At 40.5% G+C, this 8,750-nt stretch overlaps 1 pseudogene; it reads right to left on the reverse strand.

Annotated features, from left to right (window-relative positions):
* Positions 1–3,654: 3,654 nt before the first annotated feature.
* On the reverse strand, positions 3,655–4,072 carry LOC102475958 (ubiquitin-like protein FUBI pseudogene; annotated as a pseudogene).
* Between the last annotated feature and the right edge of the window lie 4,678 nt (positions 4,073–8,750).

An 8,750-nucleotide genomic window follows, 5' to 3' on the forward strand; every position in this document is an offset into this window, starting at 1 on the left:
AGGTACAAATGTTGTTTTCACTTACAGGAAAGAAACCTGCAGACTGAAAAGATAAGTAACGTGCCCAGCCTTTCTAAGTGGCAAACATGATGCAAAGTTACGCCTTTTTTTTTTTTTTTTTTCACAAGTGTATTTCTTCCATGAGAGAGATCGGGAGAGTCAGAGAGCGAGACACTCCCAAGAGTCTTCACACAGTGATCTACGCCTGAGCCTCAGCCAGCCAGGATCATGGGCTTGTGTACACGCCTGGCTGCGCAGAGACCCGGATTCAGCATCTTCCCATGTGGCTACAGCACCCTGGAGTGCTGTGTCACTACTGTGCCACTGTGGACGCTTTTCAAAATTGTTAAAAAAAAAAAAAAACACCCATACTCATTTTTGTTTGTTTGCTATGGGGTGTGTGCACTCACTTGAGAGAGACACAGAGAGAATGAGAGAAGAAAATTATGAAGGCACCTCCCTTCCCAGGAGCGATGCCCACAGTGCAATTCCTTCTCCTCCATTCACTTCTGGGATCTTGGGCATGCACACACATGCACCCAGTATGTTTCTCAAACCATTAGGACCAGGATTCAAACCACAATCAGCCATGTGGGATCCAGGCACCCTAATCGCCACTTCACCAGCTGGCCCCAGATCTAAGATCTAAGTTACCATGGTGGCTTGGTGGCAATGCAATGCTCAGTGATGCTGAAGTCACATGGCAAGGTCCAGGGTTTGCATCCCAAGGTTTCTCTTGAGAAGTGTACACCCTGCGTACTCACATGTACCAATGATCCTGGCTCACGGAGGCCAGAGGTGAATCACAAGGTGAAGACCCTGTACGGGATTTCTGTTTCCCTCTTCTTCTCTCTTTCACACTCTGTCTCTGTCATAGAACACAGTGAGAACATGTCATAATGTTCTCACACTCTTCCGCTTTCTCATACCCAGCAGGAGACACACGCACATCCTTCCCCACATTCTCACAGATGTCCAATTTTTGGATGTGTCAGAATGACATACCCAGTGAGTAGTTGAATTGGCTGATGCCTACATAGTATGGGTTCAGTCAGGAAAACAGAGTCATGACAAGTGTTTCAAATATATAAAGTTTTAATGCAGAGAATTAGAGTTATTGCTAGCCATCATAAAAGTTGGGGGACCCAAGATGAGGGAGGTCACCAGTGATCTCAGCCTGCCAAATGAAAGCGGAGACTCACTAGAGTGCACACAAAAGCCACTGCGATTTTCTTTAACTTTGCCAGAGGGTGACTGCGCTTGCCAGAGAGAAAGAGAAAAAGTGAGAAAGCACCTTCCATGAGGAATGGTCACTCTCCATTCCTTCCTCCTTTTGGAATTTTGGGCATGCACAAGCACCCAGTGTGTTGCCAAGCTGCAGGGTCCAGGATGTAAGCCACACAATAGGCCATATGGGATTCAGCTGCCTTAACCACCATGTCATGGGCTGGCCTATCAAGTCGCTGGAAAGCTCCTGCCCTCTATCTCAGTCTGCAGCACCAATCAATGTAATTTTTAAATTCTCACCTGGAAGTTGCTTAGAAACGCACATCTGTCATGCTCCTGGCTGATACTGCATCCTGAGTGTGGCGCATCTTCCTGAAAATCCCAGCAAACCATGGACAGGGAGGGATTGTGACAAGCAGAACAAGGACAGAGGCTTTGCAGAACTACCGATTAAGAGTTTAAGACCAGGGTCAGCGGGAGGGCGTGGTGGTCATCCAGGTGTCTCTGGATTCCCACATGGCTGATCGCAGTTCAAGTCCCAGACCTGGTGGCTTGCTTTCTTGCTTTCCCTTTCTCTCTCTGTCTCTCTCTGGTCAAATTAAAATAATAATAGTAATTATAATAACAAATGGACTTAAATAAATAAATAATTTTTTAAAAGATAAAAAGAGTTTAAGAGCTATTAATATGGCCCAACTTGCTGGTTGACAATACCTGTATTTTACTGTGACAGCCAAGGGAGGGTAAGAGACTAAGTGACATCACAATCAACTTAACAGCAGAGTGAAGAATAAAACGCAAGTGTCCTGACACTCAGCCTTTTTCCATGATAATCTTGTCTATCTTTCACTCTATCGATCAATCAATTGATCCATTATCTATCTACCTACACTCCTAGCTCCCCGTCTATCCTCTCATTTCCTTCTGTCTACTCCTCTGTCTTTCTATAACCATCTACTAATCCAGCTATTTGATCTCTCTGCTCATTCATCCATGGATGTGCACAAGACTCTACAAAGCTATGAGAAAGCATATTTCCTTTTCTAGAGTTAATAGAAGAAGGGAAGTAGGAAATAGGAGGGAGCTATTGATTTTTGTTTGGGTTCCTACCTAAGTCAAGAAAAAGGTTTTAGTCCATAACACAGCATCGTAACAGCAGAGGACCTATGAATTTTCCCAATAGGTAATTCTGGGCTCAAGACAACGTGTTTGAAAAACAGCCTAGTGTGATGCAATATTAAAACAGTAGGCCACTACAGCTACAACATACCAACTATTGATAATGAGATTACAGGCTCTGGCCTCCCAGTATTCCTCCTTCCTGGCCCAGCACTCCGCTTTGTTGCTGGGGACACCCACTACTGGAGCAGCGAAGGGCCTTGGTGGTGCAAGCAAGTCTTTTGCTTATGTTTGGTGTAAGAACTCTTGTGGCTTTATGAGTATTAGTCAAGCCACATTGTCTTATATCACCTTAGGAAATGAATCCTTAAAATAACTTCCTCAAAGTTAGAAAATCGTGTCTCTATTTACATATCTGAATCTAATCAAGGTTCTTATGCGTATGCTTTGTTTATTGTATTGAAAGAACTGTTCTCTTCTGCCAAGCCTTAGGGGAACATTAATCAAATTCATTAATTACTAAACATATGGCTTACATCTGAAATATTTTGTCTGAATTTGGAGATTGAATTTTTAAGAGGCATGTTGACAAACTAGAGTGTGTTCCAAGGATGGCCAGGATTAATAATAGAATGTAACAAAATATAATTTTTTTCTTTTCCTTTTTTTCTTTCTTTCTTTAATGTTTTTTGGTTTTATAATAGAGTATATGAGCTCTCCCAAGAGAGACAGAGAGACAGAGAGAGAAAACATCCACTCGGGGGACAGCCACACTGCAATCCCTTTTCCTCCGTATCTCTTTTTGGGACTTTGGGCATGCATGAACATGTTCCGAGCTGTTATTCAGGTCTGGGTCTCACAACACACAGTCAGCCATGTGGGATCCAGCTGCCTCAACCACTGTGCCACTTGCTGACATTAAAAAGCACTTATATATCCTGCGCTAAGTAGGTTGCACGGACTATTTTAAACCTCATGGTATTTTACCTTTGAGCAAATTGACGATTAGAAAGCTTGACTTACTGCAGGTCATGCAGCAAGTTATTAAGGTCATGTAATGGGCCACATGCCAGAACCTGGGCTTTTGGTCACTCACTGTACAGTGAGGAACATGGAGACCATCTCAGGTAAGAAGCTGTATGACTGACAATGTTTGTGCTGATAAAGGGAAGACTAGGACCAGTGAGGCAAGTCAGTGGATGGCAGATTTTATCCCAATATAAGAAAGCACCCATCCTTAGAATTCAGCATTCACACAAAAGCTGAAAGACTTTTTTTTTTTTTTTTAAACTGGGCTAAGTGGCTTTATTAGAGAAAGCCAAAGTTACAAAGGATGTAAGAGTTGGTATTGGGGCCCTTCTTCTTGCCAAATGTGGGCCCAACATTGACAAAGTACCGGTTGTACTGCATTCACCACTTGACCTGGCCTGTCTTCTTCTCCTGTTTGGCCACCTTGGGTGTCTGACCTCTCACTTTTCCAGCACGGGCCAGAGAACCATGGACTTTACCTCCAAGCATGCGGCCTGCTACTTCCAGAATAGTCAGGGCCTCCACCCCACACTGGCCCAGTGTCGCCTCATCCTCCAGGGGCGTATTTCTGTATGACCTGATCTTCAGGGGCTATGCCCTCCAGTGAGGATACATGAGCCTTGATCTGGGTGACCGTCTCCTGGCCGGTCACCTCAAGGGTATGTAGTTCCTGGGCACGAAGGAAAAGCTGCATGTCGGCGACTCGATCACAGCCCGGCTGCTGCTACTGTGAAGATGGAGTCGAGAAAGAAGAAAAAAGCTGAAAGACTTTTTTTTAAAGGAATGGATAAAAAGCTCTACTGTTAAAGATATACTGAATCTATGAAGTGAGATTACCAAATTATTGTTTTCATTTCTACTTGATACTTTAAAAATAAAATTAAAAGCCTATCATTCCTATGATTTCTCTTCAAAACTGACTTCAGGGTGAATGGCAGATTTAGGCGCATCTCCACAGAATGTGTCAATTATCTTTTTTTATGTTATGCAGTCTTCAAAACTATGTAACCCCAGGGCCAGCAAGTGGCATAGTAGTTACTTCCCTGGACTCCCACATGGCTGACCACTGTTCGCGTCCCAGACTCGGTTTCTTGAAAATCACACCGGCACATGTGCGTGTGTGCCCAGCATCCCAGGAGGAGACAGGATTGTGACGTGGCCATCCCCCGGGGGGTGATTTCTTACTTTCCCTCTAACTGTCTCTGTTTCTCTCTCTAGTAAATGCACACACCCCATGGCAAATTCCTGCATGGCTGACATTGGTTCAAGTCCTGGGCTTGCTTTCGTACTTGCCCTCTGTCTCTTCTGGTGAGTGCATGTGCCCCACAGCAAATTAAAATAATAATAATTATTATAATTAATAAAATTAAAGAAATAATTTTTTAAAAAGAAAATAGAATCCATTAAATGAATTATCTAAGACCTCGCAGGGGTAGTGTAGCTCTCTCTAAATCAGGTTGGGTATGGAAAATTACTATACTAATTTCTTTCATATTTGCTCAAGAAGAATCATATACACCATACCAGAATTGCTACCATTTCTGAATAAGGAAAAAAAAAGATGTTCACATCATGAGGTATAAACTGTATTACTAAATGAAGTGGGCAACAATGGTTGGTAAGTTGTATTTTGTGTAACTGAATGGATTTATTAAACATTTGTATTTGGGTAAACTAGCAGGATGGAACTTACTAAATACCAAGCCAGAACAGGTATGTAGGTGAGGAAAAGAGAATAGTCTCCCAGACTCAAGCATAAAAGAGATTCTCATGGGGTCGGCAGGTGGCATGGTAGTTAAGGGCGTTGGACTCCCACATGGCCGACTGTGATTCAAGTCCCAGACCTGGTGACTTGTTTTCTCACTTTCACTCTGTCCCTCTCTGGTCAAATTAACATACATACATACATACATACATACATAAATAAATTCTTTTTAAAAAAGGAGAGAGATACTTTTATCTTTAGTCAGTGGTGCTGATAGTTAATAAATTTAGGTCCTAAGTCTTACAGTTTGGGGCATGGAAAGGTCATCATAAAAATCTTTTGTGTAAAAACAAAACAGAACTGAACATTACATTGGGATATAGCCACAAAATTTAGACTTTAGTATATCTATTAAACTTTGTTTTTTTTAAAAAAATGAATTTACTGTGACCAACAGGTAGTGTAGTAGTTGAGGCGCTGGACTCCCACATGATTGACTATGGTTTGAGTCCTGGGCCTGGTGGCTTGCTTTCTCACTTTCCCTCTCCCTCTGTATCTGTCTCTCTCTGGTGAGCAAGTGTGTCTTGTAGCAAATTAAGTAAAAAGTAAAATTAAATAATTATTAATTAAATAATTATTAAAAAAGAAATTAACATTTGTTATATATACTTTCTTCTTATTTTTAGAGAGGCATTTTTGCTATAGAGCACATGTGCTTTCTGGAGAGACAAAGACAGAGAGACAGAAATCACCCCCCAGGGGAGATGCCCGTGCCTCAATCCCTTCTCCTCTGTTCTCCTCTTGGGATTTTGAGCATGCATGCATACATGCCTAGCGAGAGTTTTAAGTCACAAGTCCAGAGACTGGAACCATTGTCAACTACGTGGGAGTCCAGTAATGTAACCATTATGCCACCTGCTGGTCCCAACATTTGCTATAATTTTTATCACCATGAAAATAATAACCGCAGAAATATAAACCAAGTTTAGAAGTAGCACCCAGTTCTACATCCTCTTGTCTACAAAACTACAATAAGAATAATCAGCAGAATAAAATTGTTATTTCCTTTCTCCCAAACCACAAAGTTGTCAGATGGAGGAGAACTATAGTCAATTTTGTCAACTATAACTTTGATTGAAATGAATACCAGTGTGTGTGTGTGTGTGTGTGTGTGTGTGCATGTATGTGCACACTTCGTTGGTTACTAATCTGTCTATGCAACATCTGAACTCTCTCCTACAAATCCCTTTTTAGGACAATGTGCACTGTCATAAATAAAGGGAAACACCAACATTTATATTTTCAATTTGTCTCATTATAAGTTTGAACCAAATGTATGGAGCTTCACTGTATCTGTAATACCACAATAAAAAACAGAAGTCTCAAACTATGTGCAGACACAAAAGGGCTAAATTAAAGTGTCTATTCATCTATCATTCTGCATGGTGAAGAATATCCAACAGCTGATCATTCATCTGTCATTTTCTTCATAAGCAAAGTAGCAAGAGATAACTCACCTCTCAAGCAAAGACATATTTTCTGAGAAATCAGCAGCCATAGATTATGTTGGTATGCATGTTTGTGAATAAATGTGTCTTCGAATACATATCTATTTCTACCTTTGTATGAGATTTCAGATACCTTCACCATCACCACCATCACCTCCCTCTTTTCTTTTACAAGAAAGGATTTGGGATAATAATTCCTAAGCCCCAGCACATATAAGACTTGTGAAGACTTCCAAACTTAATTGTTATTGATAATAATAATTTGTGAATTTTGCTATTCATCCTAAATGAAAATTAGTCACTGGTTCAAAAAGGAGCAAAAGGTGGAGGAAGCCAGACTGGAAAGGAGGGGGGGGAAGAATAGTCCCGCCTCACAATGAAAATACATACGGATATTCATAGCTATATGTGTGCAAGTGAGAGACCTTCAAAATAACGGTGAAAAAATGAAGGAAATGCAAATATGTTGTAAATTAACGCTCCAGAGAAGGATAATTACATTATTGCACAAACAGGGGCACTTGATCTTTTTTTCCACTTAGAATATGGGTTGTTCATATCAAGACATGTCCATCTTGCAGGATATTTATGAACTTGAATTTTAATAAAAATAAGAAGCTGTATTAAACAATTGAAAACTGACAAATCTGATTTGGCTGGATACTGAACTCCAGACAAATGTGTTGTTTGAACTCTGTCGGATATACTGCTGCTGCCAGGAAGCATTAAAGTAATAGTGAATGGTCAATATGTGCTTGCATATCGCATGCCAGGCTTAGCAAGAATGTTCCACTCTTAGAAAATTATATTGCTAAAAATAAGTGACAAAGCTTGACTAGCCCCTTCAAATCCATAAAGACATTGGGAGGAACTGAAGCATGCTTATAATAAAACCAGGATTTCTAAAATAGAGAAAGGCTAGAGCCCATGCCGCATCTTGCCATGCAATCAGATAAAATGATTACACAAATTTCCGACAATAAATTCCTCTGCATTTGCTGAGTGAGTGTACAGGGAAGGAAAGAAGCATCTCTTTAGAACCAGACTGTTATCTATCAGACTTTTCTGTGAAGGCTTTATAAGCATTTGTTTCCCCTTCTTTCCCCTGTAATGCTCTTTCTGAACAGATCTTGAGAAGCCCTTGAAATGGAAAACTTAAACTTAAATCCAGACTTAGAGCTAAGATCTATTTCTTGACAATGAAAAAGGGGAAAAAATCATCCCAAACTTCCTTGTCACTATCCAAGCAAATGTCATATCTATCATAAGAAGTGTGGTTCCTGGGTAACAGATTAGGCACATCAATAAAATTCTGTAACCACAGTTTGAGACAAATGCCCTGATACGTATAAGGTCAGAGGTTGACCAAGGCCACATGGAATCCTAAGCATATTTATCACTAGCCAAGCTTCAAACTGAGTTTTAAATTTTGTCAGACATGAAAAACTGCTACCAGATGGTGTCAAGATAATTCCTCTCTGTGTTAAAAACACACACGTAGATATAGTCACTAGTAAAAATCAAATAATCCAAACCACGTACACACCTGGCACCATTCCTACAAGCGATGGGAGGTCCATCACGATTTCTGTGCCTCTCCAGTGAAGACGGCCCATACAACAGATACATGGTAGCCTACTAACATAATTAGCAAACGTTAATTTTCTAGATCTATGGATCATGCCAAGACAATGGGAATGGTCAGCATATGATTCCAAATTATAATCCTATTTTGGACTGCAAGATAGAGCGATAGGTTTATTTCCTGCTACCTGCAGACCTTTCCTGTACCCTCTTCCACTGAAAGAAAATTAGTTTGTATTCGCAGGTGCTTAGTCCTGGCTATATAAAAGAATCACTCCTCCCAATTATAAATCCCAGATTCTGTGGCAAAACTCCATTCTTGAATTAATCTAAAAATGAATTACAAACGTTTGGAAGCTGCTCGGATGTGAGAAAACATATGCTACTTATTCACAAAGTAAAAAGTAGAAGGCAGAGACTTTGAGAAGGAAGGTATTAAAATGCCCAAATTAGTAAAGTAAACTAGAGAAAGTGTTATGTGCTAGAAAACACAAGGGTGTATGTTGTTATTAGTTAATTGGTAATATGTGTGCTTTTTAAAATGTTTGGAAAACATAAGTTGTTGCATTTAATGACAC

Source organism: Tupaia chinensis, unplaced genomic scaffold (genome assembly GCF_000334495.1).
Source record: "Tupaia chinensis unplaced genomic scaffold, TupChi_1.0 Scaffold000023_1, whole genome shotgun sequence".
In the NCBI taxonomy this organism is placed as follows: domain Eukaryota; kingdom Metazoa; phylum Chordata; class Mammalia; order Scandentia; family Tupaiidae; genus Tupaia; species Tupaia belangeri.